General features: G+C 36.4%; 1 protein-coding gene across 1 annotated transcript in view; it reads right to left on the bottom strand.

Moving 5' to 3' along the window:
* LOC118277304 (protein EFR3 homolog cmp44E) overlaps positions 1-23,964 on the bottom strand; it is a 501,236-nt gene that overhangs the window by 370,882 nt on the left and 106,390 nt on the right. The gene's annotated exons all lie outside the window — the stretch shown is intronic.

The raw sequence follows: 23,964 nt of genomic DNA, 5'->3' as shown, positions 1-23,964 counted from the left end.
TGATTATTTTAACCGAAATAAAACAAACAGGTTAAGATAAATAAAATCATTTAATAATTTAAAAAAGACATAATAATTCTACAGCAAAGCAAATTGTAATAGTATAATACTGTAATTAGCGAAGTACATAACAAGACGTAAAGAGTGACAGCCGTTTATGTGGAACAAACCAAATGTTCTCATTTCCTTGAAGTTTGCTCGATGAAACCGCATAATATTTTTGCAAAGCTGCTTGGATTTATCTGGAAAATGTAGAAAAAAGGTATATTAAAGTTAAAGTCAATGTACCGTATTTATTTCATTTAATCCTTAATTTGGCACTTTAGAAATGTCAATTTGTTGTCCGTCAGTCTGGGACAATTCAAATTGACATTTCTAAAGTCAGCCGGTCAGTCTCGCTCTCTCTCCCCTGCAAATGCAGGGGAATTGCACAACTTGATTTCCCCTAGTCTTTTCCATCATCCACCATGAAACCGCTTCATGGTAAATATCCCACCCTCTTGCACGAAGCGTTTCGCTCCAAGCTTCCTTGTGCGAACTGCTAGGGTGTACTATTCTTTGCCAGAGTCTATGTTTCCTGATGGGTATAACCTGGGTGTCTTCAAGGCCCGAGTGAATGTTTGTTAATAGGCAGACGTGCTCCATCATCGCTTACCATGAGGCGAGGTAGCGCCCAAACTCCGATCCATTAAATTCAAACTTTTGTACAATCGCAATAGTTTTACAGATGATATGTAACAATAAATAGATTTGACAGAATTTATCGAATGTTTATCTATCCAAATCAAATATTACCTGAAGAATGAAATCCCAAAATAAGTATACAAGAATCTTGAGTCTCCTTAAGAGTATCATAAAAATGTTCCAGTTCTAAACTTATCCATGTGTGCAGCAACAAATTCTTTATCGTCCACACAAAAATTAAACAAGACGTTGGATTATATGCCTTCTGTGAAGTAAATAATAAAATGAGACAAATGTAAAAAATTATTGAAGCAATTGAAGATGAAATATAACTAACCCCATTATGTTCATAGTTGTACTTAGAAAATAGTATAATAATTTCAATATTGACTAATCCTTGAACGAACGCCACAAAGATATGAACGAGGATCTGAAAAAAAGTACGATGTTTAACAATTATTTTATGTGAAAACAAGATAAAAAAGGAAATACGTCGGTAAGAATGGGTGCAGCTCGACCAGAATGATACTACGGCCGCACAGAAAACCGACGTGAGACAGAAGAACTAACTAAACTAACTGAAGGAGTGAGGGGACTCCTCCCAAATCTTCCTAATCCCCGATTCCCCAACAGCCTTAAATTCCTACCCCCAAAAGGTGGGCGATGCACTTCTAACGCCTTGGTGTTTCGGGTGTCCTTAGGCGGCGGCGATTGCTGACCATCAGGTGATCCGTCTGCTTGTTTACCGGCTTATACCATAAAAAAGGTTAACTTACAGATAAATGATACATCCTCTTCATATGCTCGTAACATTTAAATACCAAATCATAGGAACAAAACAAATTATTCAAAGACCTTTCATTGCAAACACCATGTTCCAAACTCTTCAATTGACCATTAAACAGTTTCAATACTTTAGTCAGCAGCTGAACTAATCTTGATCCGTGTAACAATTCTGCATCGTAAGTAAGTACGGAGAAATAATAAATATTTACAAGAAACGGAGTGATAGAAGGAACACAGAAGAAACATATAAAAGTTATAAAGTAAAAGCTAAAGAGACTGATGACGGATACCCAGTTTATAATACTATACCATTTAAGAAAAGGGATAATACCAAGAAGGTTATAGATTTTCTGTATACACAAGACGAATATAACGTGATTACTGCTGTTGAAGTAATTGATAAAGAAGAGTAAAGTGAAACTGGTGGCTCGGTATCCAAAATCTAAATAGGAGGCAAAGTAAAGAAACTTAATAGAATTGTACTGAGTGATGTTTTCATCGAGCATTGTAGTCAAAATGTTAGCGATGGAGAAAATTTGAATGTATATTAGACCTGAGATCAATATGAAGTTATTGAAACAGTTATTGATGGTAATAATGTTTTGCTTGAGGTAATATTTTGGATTTAGTACTAGATACTGCATTACGTGCAAAGGTATAAGACATTTTTTAATTTCATCGTCTATTCGATTCGAGTCTTCCATTATTATTTCTACTTCAAAGTCAAAGTCAAAATTATTTATTTCAAATAGAAGGGAAGTCTTTTGAACGTCAAAGCAAATATTACAATATAGAAAAAACAAAATGTCTGTCCGTCGGTCAGTCCTCTAGTGAAGCTATTTGCTCGTTCCAAAGTTTAGATTCCTATGGAGAAGAACGAGCAAGAAACTCTATAGGTTACTCTTTTTAATCAGATTTACTGTACAATTCTTGGTTACATTGTTTCGTTGGTTTAATTATGTGAGAACAATAGTAACTTCTTTGATCACTTTCTTTTCTATAGCCCTTTTATTTCCTGGCAGTATCTCTCTTTTTACATTTGTATTTACACCATAAATAACTTTTACATAATAACCCTTATTTAAATATTGAAATATTCTTCTGAGGGCTTAGTAAGAATTTGTTTTACATAAACATTAACCTGTACATTTAACCCGTAGTTTAACGGTAGTGCAGATCTCTGCGAGACACAATGAGTTTTCTATTGTATTTCATATACCAGCATACAAGAGGTTAATGAGATCAAAACGAGAGCGTGTTTGGCGCGAACAATGTAACTTCTTTGTTAACTTTCTTTTCAACAGCGCTTTTATTTACTGGCAGTTTATCCCTTTCCACATTCGTATCTACACCTTAAACAACTTTTACATAATAACCCTTATTTATGTCCATGAAGGCTAAATAAATAATGTAATTAAGTAACTCGTTCTTCATCTTTAATTAAGTAACTACATAAGTACGTAGGATTACTTATCAATATTAAGTGATTACCTTGTGGGTAAAATAATAAACGTGACTTCCGAGTAAGGGATTTTGGACTCTATATACTACTGGGCAATCTAATACTGGGTATTTTGGTTTTGAATTAAGTAAAACATAGCATAGCAAATGGATTGATGAGAAATATTCTTCTGAGGGCTTAGTAAGAATTTGTTTTACATAAACATTAACCTGTACATTTAACCCGTAGTATGCCGGAAGCACAGTACTACGCGAGACACAATGAGTTTTCTGTTGAGTCTCTTATGCCAGCATACAAGAGGTTAATGAGATCAAAACGAGAGCGCGTTCGGCGCTCTGATTGGTTGTTTCATTTTCACCGATCAATCAGAGCGTCGAACGCGCTCTCGTTTCGTTTTCGTTCAACGTTAAGCAAACTCGTACTAAGGGTACTGTTCGTTAATTAATCAATCCATTAATTTATTGTTCCAATAAAACAGGTTGATTATTATTTTGAACATAATCATATTATCCCTCAATGTCGTAGTGATATGGCTTGTTAATAAAAAATGTCTGATAGATTCAGGACACTTTCTGTTACTGTCATTAATCATTTCCCAAATTCTTTTCAGTCGTTTCCTTCATTACTAAAGGTCGTATCTAGTCTGGTGCACGCGTAACTTGATATACGACCTTCCTCCATGCGCCTTTGTCCTCTGCGAGCCGGTAAAGATTTTTACAGCATCTAGCTAACGGGCTGGTGAACGACCGCGAGATATTTTGCCGTTAACCTGACCAACAACTACGAGCTTCTCCAGATTGTCGGTTTCTCCGCGCAATGTGGCCAAAATAGGTCAATATTCGTAGCAAGCACATTGTGGACAGCCTCGTGTTAATTTCGCATAGGCGGTATAATCTCAACCCAGTAAGGAAATTGTCTGGAAGAGGCTACAGGCCACAGGCTAATCTGGCTACAAAGACCTGAGGAGCAAATACTCTTCGAAAAACCTGGTGCAGAAGCCAATGCAAAACTACTGCATAACAATCCTAAGAAATCTAGTATGACAGAATAGTACCTATATTATTTTGCTCAAAATGGAAAATTGGAATGATAATTTTGGAACGAAATTTGACGCAGATTTCGGTCATATAATTGACAAAGAAATTCAATTAGCATTTCGGCCAATCAACGTGATGCAAAATCTCTTACTCAATCCCCGATATCAAATCAAGAATAACGTAATACTACCGAATAATCATGCCCATAAGTCCTTAATAATCCTCATGACACTGATAATGGCAATCATGTACACATTTCGTTTCGTACGCCATTTCCTTTTATCGCAAGGCGTCGGTTTTCTTGCCTTCGGAACTACATTTGAGTATAGCTTTCGCTCTGCAGGATTACTAATGAATTTACTAATACATTTCAAGAAAACCAAAAGAAGTGTTGAATTCGTTTTGTACTTCCAAGAGGTGCATAGATTTCTCAAACAAAACTCCGTTGATGAAAAGATTCTCAAGCAAAGTTGGTTTGGCGTTGCTTGTATTTTTGGTATTTACTGCGTTATACTCGGTGTCATTGTTCCTTTGTTAATTCGTCCCCCATGGGACATGTTTATCAATATACTAGTGAGATTGTCTCTGGATATAAATATAATTTACGCGTTAAGATTAATGAAGTTGCTAACAGATACAGTTAGACTATGGAATGCTCAGCTCCTACTTGCGCAAAAGGTTGGCTGCAGTAGATTACACAGCGCAAACTTATTTCGCGCTTATGTGCAGATATTAAAGTGCTATGAGATTATTCTAGACGTTTATAAAGGTCCGGTAAGTTGTTTTTTATTTATTTATTGGTTTAGGGACTTTTCGTTCTTAAACATGTCAGCCCCGTTAGGATATCTACTCTTCAATTTACACCTAACATTATTATTTGAATTATACAAAGTTTCAGTGATGCGTGTACCTCTTATAAGCCAATGGCTACAAACCAAATGGGATTCGCTAGGGAAGTTGTAAAACTACAATCATTTAACACATTTAACTTTAATTCACATATCATTGATTCTCTTCTCTGTCTCTAATATATCTTTTACAATTTACTACCAGATATTGGACATCATCAACAACACTACGGTACATATTTCCCGGTAAGCTAACCGGTGTATCTGGAAGTTATTGGGGAGGCTTATGTTCATCTTATGCAGTGGTCATCTTATGGCTGATATGATGATGATGATAATGTAATACTTATTTCTTGGTGTTGAAGGTTTTCGGTTTTTGTTATCCTTTACAAATCAAGAACTATAGTACGTTTAAGTACTGTTATGATTTTCCCTTTGTTTGTTTACCTTCGTCACTTTATACCTTTCTGTGTTTCAGTTCTTCTACCAAGTAATAGATGTTTTGTTTCAAAGCTTGATTGATATCAAAACTTTAATAGCCTTTGGCAAACAGGTTGGGATCAATCTAATTATTACCAAAGACAAAGATAATCTATTTGTAATAACACGCGTAGATAATAATATATCCTTTATGTCATAAACCGGTAACGAGCAGACGAATTACGTGACGGAAAGCAATCGTCGCCGCCCATGGGCACCCGAAACAACAGAGGTGTTACAAGTGCGTTGCTGGCCTTTTAGGGTTATGGAATTTAAGGGTTGTTGGGGGATTGGGAAGATTAGGAAGGGGGTAATTGGACCTCCGATAAGCTAACCCATACAACGAAATAACGTAAGCGTTGTTTCACGTCGGTTTTCTATGAGGCCGCTGTCGCTCCGGTCGAGGCGGCCCATTCGTGTCGAAGCAAGGATCTCCCAAACTTAACATAATATTTATGTTATTTATTATAATATACGTTTCTTATAATAATTATGTTTCAGGGTATTAATGCGGTTCCCATATTAGTATACATTTCAAGTTGGATCATAAAAAGTACGATCATACAATTCGCACTAAGTTTAACATTTGACACTTTCTACGAAACTGTTCACTTGGCACAGATATCTTGTTTGTTGAATTCTTTTGAAAGCAAGTGTACAGGTAGGTTATTATAATTGTTGAAATAAGAAGAATATTTCTAAAGTGATATTTTCTTTAGGTAATATTTTTTATGGGGTAAAAACAAACTAGTAGGTGAACCACCTGATGGTAAGCAATATTTACATCTGCGACACCAAAAAAGTTACACACGCGTTGCCAGCCTTTTGGGGTTAGGGAATTCTCCTTCCATAGCATACGAGTAGTAAAAGAGTAAGTCCTAAGATCGATGGTCTGATGAATAGAAACATTGTACAAGCACATAAATAAATAAAGCAGATATAATAGTATTAACTATTGTCATTCCTCATCTTCTCTAGTATTTTTTTAATAGATAAGCCGGGACATGACCTGTTGAATTACCTGGTGGTAAGCAATTGACGCCGATCATAGTCGCACGAAACAACGGAGGTATTACAAGTGCGTTGTCCACCTTTGGTGGAAGGGTTAGAAATTTGAGGATTTGGGGATTTGATTGAACTTTCGGTAAACTAAAACTCATGACTAAACATAACGCAAAAGTTGTTCCACCCTGGTTTTCTGTAAGTTTTGTTTGAGCTAAACAAATGTATTATTATTAAATGTTTATTTTATTTTCTCTTGTCCAGACTATCACAGGAAGATATGCAAGAATGTGATGCGTCTACACCGCGCATCGTTTAGTAAGCTGTGTGTGTGTGGCATGTTCTACATAGACGTGTGTCATCTACTGCGGCTCATGATTCTTCTTACTAATTACACCGTTGTAATACTGCAGTTTGCTTTCCTGTAACCGAGTGCTTTAGCCTTAAGGACATATCACACCGCTTCAACCCAGCAAATAATTTGTCATTTAAATTTGAACATTAAATCGAATGTCGTTTGATATATTTCCTAATGACTATACAAAATGGCTGTAAGCTCGCGGTCCGTGCGATGGCAGCGCGCTTACGGCTTTTTCATAATATTGTTTCCGAAGCAAAAAATGCCGTGGAATCGAAACGGCTGGAGGCGTGTCCGTGCCGATTTATGTGTGTGATAAACTTTATTCTTGTTGTATAATGTTATTATGTAAATAAATAAATATGAACCAGATTGCATAGCAAATGGTTCAGCTGACGACATATTGTTTATTTCACCAGGGGGATACTGGTGTACAATAAAGTATATAATTATAAGGTGTTCTAAAATTATCTGCAATGGCTTTAATGGGATGTAGTACTGTGTTTGAAGATTACAGTAGTGAAGAAATTTCCGGAAAAATTAATTTAATTTGAGAACATAAAGATGTTAAATAAAAATTGACTCTACTCTGCATAAAGTGGTTTACAAACACGCACTATGCGTCGTTGCGTCTACGCACTAAGCGACAGACATAGTGAAACAGATAGTTCTTTCATAACAAACTCATACGTAGATTTTGTATGAAAAAAAGTACTTAAAATTAATCATTTAACTAATGTAATCTTTAAACACAGTACTATCTCCCATTAAAGCCATTTATCTATCAACTCATCCTATTTATAGGTTTCCTGGACATCTTGATCAAAAATATCTGGTTAATATTGTCAATAGATATTACTATAGACGCTTCTATTTATTGAAATTAGTCACTTTAGATCCAATCATATTATTGGCTTGATTTATGTTCTCTACTTCTGAATAATTTCTTTAAGAAAATGATTTCGGTGTGTTATTTTAATTTAATTAGTTGTTTTTATCAGTAGTGGCAAGGTGAAGTTTGTAGCTGCCCTGTAAGAAAGATTAAATCAAAATGGAAACTATCGAAGTCCAAGTACAACCGCATATAAAAGAAGGATCGAATAATAAAATAGATAAAGATGTTCAATTAATATTTCGGCCAATAAATTTGATGCAAACTGTACTTCTAAATCCTAAGTACCATATTAAAGACGGTCTAATATTTCCTAATAATAACTCCAACAAATTGATAATAAAAGTTCATGTAGTATCATTGGCAATACTGTATTTTCTTCGTTTAATATTTTTAATCTTTGTGTATTACAAGAGTAATATGTTTAGTTATTTAGTATTCAATTTTTTATACGACTGCATATTTCGATGTGTAGGTTTAGCTACGAATTTTGTGATTAATGTCAAAAAGACAACTAAAAATGTTCAATTCGTTTTGTCTTTTCAACAAGCTCATAGATTGCTTAGTAATGTGTCTTGCGACAATCATTTTATTAAAAGAAGTTGGATGAGTATCGCCGCCATTTTTGCGTTTTACTTCGTATTAATTGTTTATATATTTTTCATATTAACTCACGGGCAGTGGGATATATTTATGAATGTAACAGTAAAACTTATGTTTGACATAAATATAGTTTACGTACTAAGGCTGGTGAAGTTGCTAAGAGATAAACTTGTACTATGGAACACACAATTTTTACTCGCGCAGAAGAATGGCTGCAGTAGACTACATAGTACGGGGTTATTCCACGCTTATGTTCAGATATTGCAATGTTATAATATTATTCAAGATGTTTATAATGGACCAGTAAGTTTTATTTGACATTATTTTAACGAGGTTTAAGGATCACCTGATGATAAGCAATGAGTGCCACACATGCAACATCAGAGCAATTGCAATATTGCCGGCCTTTTGAGGGCTATGGATTTGAGGACTAAGAAATTTAGGGATTGCGGACGAGGGGAAGTATTGCGTCCCAGATAATCTCACTCACACGGCGAAATAAAACGCAAGCGTTGTTTCACTTCTGTTTTTTGTGAGGCTAGTCTCACTCCAGTCGAGCCGATCCATTCGTACCGAAGCATGGCTCTCCCACACTTGATATTTAAGTGTGATGAACTTAGTTTCAAGCTTGTCTCTTTTTGGTAGTAATAAAAACTAAAAATCTTTTAATTTTTTTAGGGGTAATGGCGACAGTTCACCTTTTATGCTGTTGAGTAACTTTGTTCTAATTTCTTTTCTTTTCAGATTTTACTGCAAACGATTGAAACTCTCTTTCAAAGTTTATTTGATATCAATATTGTGGTCGTTTTAGGCGAAAATGTGGGGGTAAGATACAGTTCTTAAAAATAATCATAGTAATTAAATTTAAATTCTTCGACAATGCCTTTTTAGGGTTCCGTAGCCAAATGGCAAAAAACGGAACCCTTATAGATTCGTCATGTCTGTCTGTCCGTCCGTCCGTATGTCACAGCCATTTATTTACAAAACTGTTGGTCCTACATATTTGAAACTTTGTAGGATGATGTATTTCGGTAACCGCTACTTGAATTATGAATAAAAATGTATAAATTTAAAAATTAAAGGGAACTCCATACATGGAACTGATTCAAAAAAAATTTTTTTTCAGCTAACATATCCGTGATGGGTATCTATGGATAGGTCTTTAAAAAAGACATAGAGGTTTCTAAAACCACTTTTCGTCAAAATCAATCGTTTGAAAGTTAGACGCTTCCAAAGTGGAAAAATGAGTGTCCCCCCCTCTAACTTTTAAAATAAGAGAGTGAGAAAATTGAAAAAAATATATATAGTAGATTTCAATGAAAACTAACAACGAAAATTGGTTGGAACGAGATATAATTTTTAGTTTTTAAGAAATAAAATATTTTCAAAAACCGCAAATATAACTTTGTCGTTCATACAAACACTATGTAAAACCAAGTTATTTTACAACTTTTATATTATGTCATCTACTTGCTGTAACGGAACCCTTCATGAGCGAGTCCGACTCGCACTTGGCCGGTTTTTAAATTTAATATAACTACAACCTAGCCTTTAGTTAGTCCGGATCTGTGGACTGCCTATCGGGTTTACTAGGGCTCCGGCTCGAAAAGCAGGAGTAGAAACGGGATGGCTTTTAGTCAGTAAGAGTCTGACACTCCCTCCTGCCTCGCCCAAGGCGGGAGAAGACATCGGATGATTTTCCCCCTTTTAAAAAAAAGTCTTTAGTTAGAGACACTTTTCTCACGAAAAGACCGACTCGACCAAAGTGATATTACGGTATCAAATAACGCTTATGCTTTGTTCGCACTCGTTTAGTCAAGTAGAGAGTATTTAGTAGCTCTCTCGCTGTTTTCGTGAAATAAACTAACCTTTTTTTTTCTTTGTTACAGTGGCAAAGTCTTCATTTTATAATGTACCTTATTATCTGTATAGCAAAACATTTGACGGTAGAACTCATACTGAGTTTAACGTTCCATGATTTCTATGAAACTGTCGAGTTGGTGCGAACTTCTTGCTTAGTTAGTTTTATTGGAAACAACTTTACAGGTAGGTAATCACGTTTTTATTCAGGGTATATCACACATAAGCGGCACCGCTCTAACCCAGCTATATACTTGTCATTTAACTTTGAACATTAAATCCTCTCTTTATTACAACTATCGTGATACATGCTAAACTAAAAATCACGGTTTTCTAGCGTATATTAACGGAGAAAACTTTTACTAGGCTGCTCCTGATAAAAAGACTCTGTGACTCAAAACAAGTAGAGCTTTTCTCCGTGATTTTATAGTTTTTTTTTTATTATTTTATGTATTTCGTAAAGTAAAATCGCCGTGTAGTGGCCGTGGCCTGACCGTGCCGTTTATGTGTCTTGAACTGTCTCGAAGTAGCGTTTAAAACATCTTGTCCTAAAAAACACTAAAAAGTATCCAATTTTAGTTGTCATTGCGTTGCAGCCAGTTGCCCAGCTACCGCACCAATCGTGCAATGAGTGCATTATTAATGAGTTCATATTTATTTTTCATCTAGATCATCAAAGGCATTTGTGTAAGAACGTGATGCGGCTACATCGCGCGTCGTTCAGTAAATTACGCGTATATGGCATGTTCTACATCGACGTCTGTCATCCGTTGCGGTTGGTGATTCTCCTCACAAACTACACCGTTGTAATACTACAGTTTGCTTTTCTGTAAACTTAAATTTCTATGAATAATAAAGAACTATGTAATTTATAAGCTACTGTTTTATTTTTCACTTGGTGATGACCCTGGCTTTGATCGCGTGGGTTTTGTGACAAATAAAAGAAGCCTAAGTTACTCCTTAGTAAATGTACTAAGGAGTAATTGGTACGAAGCTAATGAGCTTACACCAATAAAACCCCTGTCAAAATCAGTCTACCCATTTGAAAGATTAGTCAAAATAAATAGATAGGCATGATTATTTTATGTCTCAAAAACGATGCGAGTGTGATAAGTACCTACTAAAAATAAACTAATAGTAATTACTTTAAACGCGGCCATCATAATGTAATCACCATTACTACATTCTAACCATATACTGTATTACTATCGGTGTAATAATACTATTTAGTGTTCATAAATATTTGATAAATTAGAATAGCAATTACATTTGAACCGTGTCTATGACCACACGCTTCTTCAGTTGCCATTAAGTCAAGTTAAATGTAATGAAAAATATGATCAATTCCAATCCCATTATAGACAATTTCTTAGACAAAAGTTTTCAAAATGTTCTCCTTCCCTATCGATTATTACATCATTCAGTATTTCTATCCCGTTTCTGCATAAAACATAACTGTATCAGACCTCATGAGCGCTCTTACTACATCTTTTCTCTCATAGGCGTTATTTGTTGGATCATTTATACTTATAACTACGCGATAATTCCAACTGACAAGTTTAATGAACTAATCGATATCTTTCTCATGTTGAATACATATATGCTAGTGTCTCCTTTCTTCGTATACTACATAGTCAATGTGATCAAGAGAATGGAACACGTGGAGATACTTATAAGGATCCAGAAGTGCTTCAGGATCATCCATTATAACAAATACAGACACACTACAATGTGGAATTGGTTTGGTATCTTTTGCCATAGTTTCTGGATCATAGTCAGTTTGGTAGTACTTCAGGATATTAACATTGCAATATCATTCTATATTATCAACTTTTATGATATACATACTACCTATGGAATGTCCATGATGTTTATGTTAAAATATGGAATGTATGCATGGATATCTGAAGTCGAATATAAAGGCAAAATTTGTTTGGAACTTGAAGAAAGGAAACGTGATCAAATGTTTGGTAAATTATTTCAAGCTTATGAGGAGTTGATGGAAGCGTATGTGATCTTTAAGAGTTTGTTTAAGTATTCGGTGAGTACCTACTTAGGTGTGCTATGCTACGTATTGCTGTGGATGCGTTTGGCTTCTACTAATCATATTAATTGGTACACATAGCTTGGCACTGGTGGAAACGGGTTCAACTAAGATATTTTTTTATCTGCAAAGATGTTTGCTATGGATGCGTGTTTTGGATGTGCTTTTAATGGTTTCCCTACTATCAATACATCGTATCGTATACTCGAGCTATGCATATTCCTCGCACAACTACATAGCTTAGTATCAGTGGAAACGAAATAGTTTCACAGCTTAGTTATTACATCTTCGTAGCATAGCTATATAGCAGATATCTGGTGGAAAAGCATCTTTAATGTAGTGTTACTTGGATGAACCTATCATCGGACTAGATAGAATGAATACTTATTTTCCACAAGAGTTGACAGTATATTTGAATATTAGTAGTGATTGCTAACTACCACACTTTACACTAACATTATAAATGTAAAGTTTGTTTGTTTAGGAGTTTGTCCGTCAATCACCCTCAAACTCCTGAACGGATTTTGATAAAATTACTGAAACTACTGAACGAATTTTGATAAAATGACTGAAACTACTGAACGGATTTTGATGAAATGACTGAAACTACTGAACGGATTTTGATAAAATGACTGAAACTACTGAACGGATTTTGATAAAATGACTGAAACTACTGAACGGATTTTGATAAAATGACTGAAACTACCGAACGGATTTTGATAAAATGACTGAAACTACTGAACGGATTTTGATAAAATTACTGAAACTACTGAACGAATTTTGGTATACAGACAGGGTATGAACTAACTAGCGTGATAGGGTACTTTTTATCCCACGGGAACGCGAGTGAAGCCGCTGACAGCAGCTAGTTTTCTATAATTGTCCATTAAGTTGATCACACGATCTTGTTGTTCCAAAATTCTTAACCGAACATGAAGTCAGAGACTGTTCTAGTATAAAATTATTTTGTTTTTCAGATTTTTATTCAAGCACTATACACTTTTTTTCTGAGTTTGTTGTACATACAAACGATGATAGAAATGGAACAATTGAAAGTGACACATATTGGATCAGTAAGTTTGGAAATATATCTTTGTCAATCCACGCATGTTAAAATATAGAATAGTTAGAGAGTAAGCCTTAACGAATAGACACATTTTGTCTGCACTATCAAATCTGCTTTATCTTTCCTCATTTTCTTCAGATTTATTTTTATTAAGCCGGCAAACGAGCTTACAAATCACCAGATGTTAAACAATTGACGCTGCCTATAGACATTCGAAACTATCCCACACTTAAGTATTGTTCACCACGCTTACTCAATGTGGATTGGCGATTTCAAACTTATAATAAAAAAATATAAGCACATAATATTTCCTCAACATATTTTCTAACACCTTTTCTCAGTGGTGTTTAAATAATCTTAGAGAATACCCCGGCTCCAAGAGCAGAAGTAGGAACGGGATGGTTTTTAGTCTGGCATTCCCTGTCGGCTCACTTATAATTCGGAACAAGACGTATTGGTAGTTGTCGTTGGTAGGTTTCAAACCAGCACTCACATGTGTGAGCAGCAAGCGTTTTGAACCTCTGCACCACTATTCATTTTTTGTAACCATATTATTATTGTGGCGACACTCTGACAAGTGACAGATGACAGAAGTCGCACATAGACTATCGACGAGCAAATCAACGGATGACATCACAAATATCCTGCATCGCACATATGAAGTTTACATGCGAAATAACACGGATAGAAAATCCCAACGAACAACAGTTGGGCAGAAAGCCCGCCAGGCATGATCACCTAGCCTAGATCCTCCTTTTCTTAGGGAACTTTACTCTCTGTTCCCTAAATTATTATTTCTTGTTACAGTATCATATCAACGTATTTGCAATTATCACCATCATATGGGTCATAAAGAACGTTTCGTGCGCCATGTCTTTCAGTGTGATGTGTGAGCAGTTCTATATATCCGTTAGTGATGCACAAGAAACTTGCTTTAAAATGTTGAAATCTTTCCAAAATACTGGTAAGTATAACTTCAGCTTTTTTTTAACGTTGCCCCACACCAGAATTTTCTCCTGTGTCGTGGGCACGCAGACCCGTAACAACAATTTGTGTATCACACAAAGAGTTGCTCTGTGCGGGAATAGAATTCGCTGCACTTTTCACGACAGCCAGTTGCCCAGCCACCGCACCCACCAGCTGCACCGCTCCAGCCACAGCGCAGTCAAAAGTTATAGACAGTTAAAAGTATGTATATTATAATGATCTAGTTATAAAACTGAGAAAGAAAAACTCTTATTATGGTTTGTGGTGTAGCTGGAGGACACTAAAGAGTAAAAAATGCCGACATAGATGTACTACAAATAATGTTTGATTACTTAACGACTACACAACTGGCACGAAGGCTGGGCGATCGGCTGCCACGCAACATGGGGTTCGATTCCCACACGGAGCAACTCTTTGTATGATTCATAAATTGTTATTTCTGATTTGGGTATCATGTATATGTGAACTTGTATGTTTGAAAACGCACAGACGACACAGGAGAAAATCTTAGTGTGAGGCTACGTAAAAAAAACATTACGTCAATTAAAAGCTGGATCTAATATTCTTTTATACTTTTACAGAGGCACCAAAACGATTTTGCAAAAACATTATTCGGTACCACGAAGCTACCTTCCACAAGATGACTGCGCTCGATATTTTCACAGTCGACGCCAACCTAGCACATGAGTTTGCCAGCTTAGAAGTAGAGTACATCGTCATATTACTGCAGTTCGCTTTAACTAGATTTAAACATTAATAAGTGAACAAATAAATCTGGTATAGCTTTAAATATATTTTTTTTATTAATTGGTAAATATTATTTGCTTAATATACGTTAAGTTTTCGTTGGCTCTGCGTCTGAAAAGTCGCTGTATCTGAACAGTCGCTGCGTTTTAACATTTGTCGCATCTGAACAATTGCTGCGTCTGAACACTCGCTGTATCTGAACAGACGCTGAGTTAATACAGTGGCAGTCGCAACTATGACTTTTCAGTCTTCAAATACGAATGTTTAGACGAAATAACAACTGTTCAGATGCAACGTTTGTTGATATGCAACGACTGTTCAGTCGCAACTACGGCTTTTCAGTCGCAAATTTTTGTTGATATGCAACGACTGTTTAATCGCAACTACGACTTTTCAGTCGCAACTTCGACTGTGTAGTCGCAACTGCAACTGTGTAATCGCAACTGCGACTCTGTAATCGCAACTGAGACTGTTCAGTCGCAACTATGACTTTTCAGTCTTAACTACGAATGTTTAGACGAAATAACTACTGTTCAAATGCAACTTTTGTTGATATGCAACGACTGTTCAATCACAACTACGACTTTTTAGTCGCTACTGCGACTGTGTAATCGCAACTGCGACTGTGTAGTCGCAACTGCGACTGTGTAGTCGCAACTGCGACTGTGTAGTCGCAACTGCAACTGTTCAGTCGCAACTTTGACTTTTCCGTCTTAACTACGAATGTTTAGACGAAATAACTACTGTTCAAATGCAACTTTTGTTGATATGCAACGACTGTTCAATCACAACTACGACTTTTTAGTCGCTACTGCGACTGTGTAGTCGCAACTGCGACTAAGTAATCGCAACTGCGACTGTTCAGTCGCAACTAAGACTTTTCCAGTCTTAACTACGAATGTTTAGACGAAATAACTACTGTTCAGATGCAACTTTTGTTTATATGCAACGACTGTTCAATCGCAACTACGACTTTTCAGTCGCAACTGCGACTGTGTAGTCGCAACTGCGACTGTGTAGTCGCAACTGCGACTGTTCAGTCGCAACTTTGACTTTTCAGTCTTAACTACGAATGTTTAGACGAAATAACTACTGTTCAAATGCAACTTTTGTTTATATGCAACGACTGTTCAATCACAACTACGACTTTTTAGTCGCTACTGCGACTGTGTAATCGCAACTGCGACTGTGTAGTCGCAACTGCGACTGTGTAGTCGCAACTGCGACTGTGTAGTCGCAACTGCGACTGTTCAGTCGCAACATTGACTTTTCCGTCTTAACTACGAATGTTTAGACGAAATAACTACTGTTCAAATGCAACTTTTGTTGATATGCAACGACTGTTCAATCACAACTACGACTTTTTAGTCGCTACTGCGACTGTGTAGTCGCAACTGCGACTGTTCAGTCGCAACATTGACTTTTCCGTCTTAACTACGAATGTTTAGACGAAATAACTACTGTTCAAATGCAACTTTTGTTTATATGCAACGACTATTCAATCACAACTACGACTTTTTAGTCGCTACTGCGACTGTGTAATCGCAACTGCGACTGTGTAGTCGCAACTGCGACTGTGTAGTCGCAACTGCGACTGTGTAGTCGCAACTGCGACTGTGTAGTCGCAACTGCGACTGTGTAGTCGCAACTGCGACTGTTCAGTCGCAACTAAGACTTTTCCCGTCTTAACTACGAATGTTTAGACGAAATAACTACTGTTCAAATGCAACTTTTGTTGATATGCAACGACTGTTCAATCACAACTGCGACTGTGTAGTCGCAACTGCGACTGTGTAGTCGCAACTGCGACTGTTCAGTCGCAACTTTGACTTTTCCGTCTTAACTACGAATGTTTAGACGAATTAACTGCTGTTCAAATGCAACTTTTGTTGATATGCAACGACTGTTCAATCACAACTACGACTTTTAAGTCGCTACTGCGACTGTGTAATCGCAACTGCGACTGTGTAGTCGCAACTGCGACTGTGTAGTCGCAACTGAGACTTATCCGTCTTAACTACGAATGTTTAGACGAAATAACTACTGTTCAAATGCAACTTTTGTTGATATGCAACGACTGTTCAATCACAACTACGACTTTTCAGTCGCAACTGCGACTGTGTAGTCGCAACTGCGACTGTTCAGTCGCAGCTACGACTTTTCCAGTTGCAACTACGACTGTTTAGACGAAATAACTACTGTTCAAATGCAACTTTTGTTGATATGCAACGACTGTTCAATCACAACTACGACTTTTTAGTCGCTACTGCGACTGTGTAATCGCAACTGCGACTGTGTAGTCGCAACTGCGACTGTGTAGTCGCAACTGCGACTGTTCAGTCGCAACATTGACTTTTCCGTCTTAACTACGAATGTTTAGACGAAATAACTACTGTTCAAATGCAACTTTTGTTGATATGCAACGACTGTTCAATCACAACTACGACTTTTTAGTCGCTACTGCGACTGTGTAATCGCAACTGCGACTGTGTAGTCGCAACTGCGACTTTTCAGTTGTAACTACGAATGTTTAGACAAAATAACTACTGTTCAGATGCAACTTTTGTTGATATGCAACGACTGTTCAATCACAACTTCGACTTTTCAGTCGTAACTGCGACTGTTTAGTCGCAACTGCGACTGTTTAGTCGCAACTGCGACTGTGTAGTCGCAACTGCGACTGTGTAGTCGTAACTGCGACTGTTCAGTCGCAACTTTGACTTTTCAGTCTTAACTACGAATGTTTAGACGAAATAACTACTGTTCAGATGCAACTTTTGTGAATATGCGACGACTTTTCAGTCGCGACTGCGACTTTTCAGTCGCGACTGCGACTGTGTCGTCGCAACTGCGACTAAGTAATCGCAACTGCGACTGTTCAGTCGCAACTATGACTTTTCAGTCGCGACTGCGACTGTGTCGTCGCAACTGCGACTAAGTAATCGCAACTGCGACTGTGTAGTCGCAACTGCGACTGTTCAGTCGCAACTTTGACTTTTCCGTCTTAACTACGAATGTTTAGACGAAATAACTACTGTTCAAATGCAACTTTTGTTGATATGCAACGACTGTTCAATCACAACTACGACTTTTTAGTCGCTACTGCGACTGTGTAATCGCAACTGCGACTGTGTAGTCGCAACTGCGACTGTTCAGTCGCAACATTGACTTTTCCGTCTTAACTACGAATGTTTAGACGAAATAACTACTGTTCAAATGCAACTTTTGTTTATATGCAACGACTGTTCAATCACAACTACGACTTTTTAGTCGCTACTGCGACTGTGTAATCGCAACTGCGACTGTGTAGTCGCAACTGCGACTTTTCAGTCTTAACTACGAATGTTTAGACGAAATAACGACTGTTCAGATGCAACGTTTGTTTATATGCAACGACTGTTCAGATGCAACGTTTGTTGATATGCAACGACTGTTCAATCGCAACTACGTAGTTTCGGCCGCAACTGCGACTGTGAAGTCGTAACTGCGACTGTTCAGTAGCAATTACGGGTTTTTCAGTCGTACGTGTGTTCTTTACAATCTACGTATCATCAAGTTATTAATTTGTTTTGAGATTTTTATGAACAATTTAATAGAAAATATAAATTAATTATGTAATAGTAATTAGGAAAATGAATAAGTAAAAACGTTGGTTCCAATCAAATAGAAGAATGGGAAATGAATTTGCTTTCATGTCGTTGTTCATAAATCTTGTTCATAATATAATTTGAATGTCTATAATCTAATTATTGATTGTTTGTACACACGTCATTTGTCCGAAAAACAATAAAGCATACGTACATTTTATTAGAATTGATACAAACAAATCTATCAACAAGACCAACGTAGCGCTCGGTTGGTCAAAGTAAAATTTAGTTTTATGCGCTGTGCATAGCTTTCTGCGGCCAATCCTTATCGTAGGTGTCAAGTTCGTCCCGCCATCTCCTTTTGGGCCTGCCGCGACGCCTATTGACATTGAGTGGATTCCACTCAACACCAAATTAAAATAGAATTTAAACTATGCAAGTTACAATGAAGCCATTTTTACATTTTAGCCTTCAAACTGATAATTACTTAGATCAGAGTTTTCAACGCGTTCTCCTTCCCTTTCGATGCCTACAACATGCACTGTTTCAGTCCCGTTTTTCCATAAAACACAACTATATCAGACCTCACAGTCGTTCGTACTATATCTTTTCCTTCTTTGGTACCCTTTGTTTATTCTTTTATATTTACTATTTTAGCGTGGTCATCAAGAATATCGACAGTACCATTGAATTCTTCTTTAAGACCAACTCTTACTTACCTTTTATCCCTTTCCTTATATTTTACGTTCTTAACATTATACAGAGAAACGACCATGTTAAATTGGTCATCACTATCCAAAAATCTTTCAGAATTATCAAATTCAATTGTAAGCAATATAAAGAGTGTGCGTTGTGGAATTGGTTCGGTGTTCTTTGCCATTTATTCTGGGTCATATTTGGTTTGTTATTTTTCCAAGAAATAGTACTTGCTATAATGTTTTATGTCGTGGCGTTTCATGATGTGAGCCTTACGTATGGAATATCGATGATTTTCTTGATAAGAAATGGAATGATGGCGTGGATAACTGAAGTCGAGTATCAATGTGAAAATTGTTTGGAACTCGAAGATAGAAAGCGATGTGAAGTATTCAAGAAATTATTTGTAGCGTACGAAGAGCTGATGGAAGCCTATGTAATCTTTAAGAGATTGTTTAAAATCTCAGTAAGTATGTTCTTTTTTTTTAATTCTTTTATATCCCAAACATATAATATGTGTTTGAATTCTCACTAAATTATTTGATCAAACACACGAATTGTCATCAAAATCTTAAAGACTGGTCTAATTTAAAATGGTTCCACTTTTCAGATATTGTTTCAAACGCTGTACACATTTCTTGTAAGCCTATCGTACCTGCAGATGATAATAGAACTAATACAGCTAAAGATGATACACATCGGATTGGTAAGATTTTTGAAGACCACCTATTCTATTTTATTTATTATGTATCTATCAGAAGTGTACCTACGAATAACGTAGATTGTTTTATGGTATAAGCCAGTAAACCATCAGACGGATTACCTGATGGTAAGCAATCAGCAACACCAGTGGCGTTACAAGTTTATTGGCGAATCGGGGATCGCGAAGATTGGTACGAGGGGTAATTGGGCCTCCGATAACCTCACTCAAATAACCAAACACAACACAAACGTTGTTTCCGTCGGCTTTCTGTGAGCCCATTATGTTTATGTTCAACAATTTTTAACCAACTTAAAAAAAGAGGCTAGTTTAGGTTTTTTTGACCTGTATATTATATGTTTGTGGACGATTATCTCGCGTTTTGCTGAACCGATTTATTTGGCTGATGCGGTTTTCAGCATAGTATTTTTCAGACTTAGGAGGTTTTAGATACGTTATACTACTTAAAAAAAGGAATGAGGTCTGCACTTTAACGTTTAAAGGCGGTGCCTTTCTTTTTTTAAGTATGTTTTTTGTTTCGTTACAGTTCGACCTTGACGTGTACGAAATAGTTATTCTCATATGGTTTGTGAAAAATATTGTCTACGTCATCTCATTCAGTAGAGAATGTGAAATGTTTTACATTTCTGTGACAGATGCTAATGTTGCTTGCTTTAAGTTGATAGAAAAACATCAGAATATCGGTAAGTAACTTCAGTACAGGTAGTGTCGTGGTGGCCCGAAAGTTCAAGACGCTCGCTTCTCATGCAAGAGGGTGTGGGTTCGAAACCTACCAACGGATGGTACCAATATCACATTTTCCGAGTTGTATGAATTTTCTATGCATATTTAGACACCATTAACTAACGGTAAAGGAAAACATCGTGAGGAAACCCGAGCTTATAATTTCTAATTATAAGTTTGAAATCGCTAACCCGCATTGAGCAAGCGTGGTGATTTATGCTCAAACCTTCTCCGTGTTTATAGAGGCCTTTGATTACCAGTGGTCTCTTATAGGCTGATGATGTGAACTTCAGTACTAATGAAATACAGTAGTAACAATACAAAAAAAGAACTGCTTTCTGTTACAGCGGTAGTCAGACGATTTTGCAAAAACGTTCTTCGGTCTCAGCGCTTCTCCTTTCACAAGATGACGGCGTGCAATATCTTCACAATCGACGCCGACCTAGCCCCCACATACACCAGCTTGGAAGTAGAGTACATCATTGTGTTACTGCAGTTTGCTTTCACAAGATATTATAATATTAATACAATTTCTAAGTAAATATAAGTCGTTTTAATAAATTCATTATATTATTTTTAAATAAAATGTGATGTGGGTAGGGAATCCTGTTTTGTTTAACTGAAGGCGTTAAATTAAGGGCAAATAGGATAATTATACAGTATGGGGATCACTCATATCCATTAATTTTATTAAACTATAATGTAGTACTATTACATAGATGAACCTAACCAAAAATTTAAACGAAAAAATTTAAATTAAAAAAGTGAAATTACGAACAAAACAAATAATAAAATAAATTCAAAGAAGGGTAACATTTCGTGTAAGCAACGTACATTGACCACATAAAAGCGGCAACGTCGCGCCTACGTACGGGCGCGCGTGGCGCGGCTTGGCGACACACACACACACAAACTAAAAACACAACTAAAAAACTAAATAAATGAAAATTAATAAAAAATCTAATGTCAGTGTCTATTTCACAGTAAAAAAAACTAAACTAAAATAATAATTAACTAGAAAAAAAAATAAGAATAGTCTATCACAACGCACGCATAACCCACCGAAGTTATAAGTTTTTAAACTGACATGGTCACTAACACTATTATTAGAACTTGAGACGGGATATTTACCATGTTTATTTATTTCGATGAGTTTCCGATATTTCGGCAGTGTTGCAAGCGCCATGATCACGGATGAACTGGAATTAAATGCGGGTGGATGTTTAAGAGCAGACAAATCGGTCTACCCTCTTTCTCGTTCGTTTTTTGCTGACACCGCTACCACTGTCACTTGTAACTCGATTTAATTCTCGACACACGTAACTCACTGTGTCCGCTTGCGAACTTTCTTCTTTCTTACCACTTTTGTGGGTTTAACACAATTGGATCACTGGATTCCAAGCTCTAGACATTTGAAACCCATCCTCCCGGTTGAAGTTTTTGTACTTGGTTATCTCAATCGCTTCTCTTACCAGTCTAGGTATATAGTGTCGTTCTGTCGAGATAACTTGTGGGTTATGAAACTCAATCCAGTGGTTTTATCCAGTCATTCATCATTTCTAAGAATCCAATCTAATTTGATTTATTATTTTGACTATTTGTACACGTGGTGTTTTCCCGGAAAACTGTCAACCGAATAATAAATTTTATCTTCCATTAATCTTATTAATCGATAAAAATACGGAAACAATCTAACTCATTTCAATATAACACACGTGCTTGTCATAGTCATACACGACACAATGAAACCGCTATTCAATTCCAGATTAATAACTGACAATTACTTAGACCCAAGTTTTCAAAACGTTCTCTTTCCTTATCGTTTCCTACAGCATTTATTGTTTCTGTCTCGCTTCTCCATTAAATACAACTGTATCCGATATCACGTCAACGCCTACTATCTCTTTTCCTTCTTCGGATCTCTCTGTCTATTTTTGTATATGTATTTGACTATTACTAATCTGTCCGTTGATAGGACCCCCAGTCTCAACTTCTTCCCTTGGTTAAATGCTTTGGTGCTTTTCTTCCCTTTCTTTTTGTTTTACTGTATCAACATCATCCACAGAAAAGAACATGTGGAAATAATTTTGAAGATCCAAAAGTCTTTTAGGATCGTCAAATTTAAGGACTATAAGCTATATGTTATGTGGAGTTGGTTCGGTGTCTTCAGTCATTTTTTCTGGATCATTCTAAGTTTGATGTTGCTCCAAGAAATACGGATTGCTTTAACTTTCTATGTTATGATCTTTCTTGATGTGAACACTACGTATGGTATTTCATTGATCTTTTTGATAAGAAATGGAATGGTGGCGTGGATATCTGAAGTTGAATATCAATGTAGAATTTGTTTGGAACTCGAAGAAGGACAACGGTGTGAAGTATTCAAGAGATTATTTGTAGCGTACCAAGATTTGATGCAAGCGTACGCGATCTATAAGAAGTTGTTTAAGATTCCAGTAAGTACATTACATTTTTGTATTTTAATGTAAAATGGCACACGAAGCGACTCGCTTTAGCGAATTTCGTGTGACATTTTTTCAGCTTCCTTGTGCGAACTGCTAGGAAGTGGAATTATTTGCCGGAATCTATGTTTCCTGATGGGTATAACCTGGGTTTCTTCAAAGACTGAGTGAATAGGTTACTTATAGGCAGACGTGCTCCATTATCGTTACCAAACGTTTACCCATTAAACGATTAAAAAAAGTAGTAAGTAAGTAATAACGTTTTTCTTTTCCAGATATTGTTTCAAGCGATATACACATTTTTACTAAGCCTGTTATATATCCAGATGATAATAGAATTAATTCAATTGAAAGTAACACACCTGGGACAGGTAAGATAATAATGATACACACACAGCTTCATAGAATTGCTAATGTTTGCGTTGTCTTATTACCTTTAGATTTCTATTGTTATTGCTGGGTAAGAGACACGCGCGTGTACGCGAGTTGGCACCTTCCTATTTTACCTAATTTTGCTGTCATCAAATCGCTCGAACATAAAACTTACTTAATCGGCCGTCACCACTGGTCACTGGCAGTAAAGTTTACACTATATCGGAGACTCGGTTGCCATAAAAAATACTTACTAAAAAAAAACTATTTAAAAAAATAAGTAAAATATTCACAAAATCATTATTCCACGCGGACGAAGGCGTGGGCAACAGCATTTTTTTTATATTAGTAGGATTGACATTTTTTTGAACTTATCTAATTACAGTTTGATCTCGACGTGTACAAAATAATCACTGTCGTTTGGCTTATGAAGAATATTTCTTACGTCATGCTGTTTAGCAGAGGGTGTGAGAAGTTCTATATTTCTGTCGCTGAGGCCAATGTCACTTGCTTTAAATTGCTGAAGCATGTTCAGAACATAGGTAAG

The sequence above is a fragment of the Spodoptera frugiperda genome, chromosome 10 (assembly GCF_023101765.2).
Source record: "Spodoptera frugiperda isolate SF20-4 chromosome 10, AGI-APGP_CSIRO_Sfru_2.0, whole genome shotgun sequence".
Classification (NCBI taxonomy): Eukaryota; Metazoa; Arthropoda; class Insecta; order Lepidoptera; family Noctuidae; genus Spodoptera; species Spodoptera frugiperda.
This window is presented reverse-complemented; position numbering and strand designations above follow the sequence as displayed.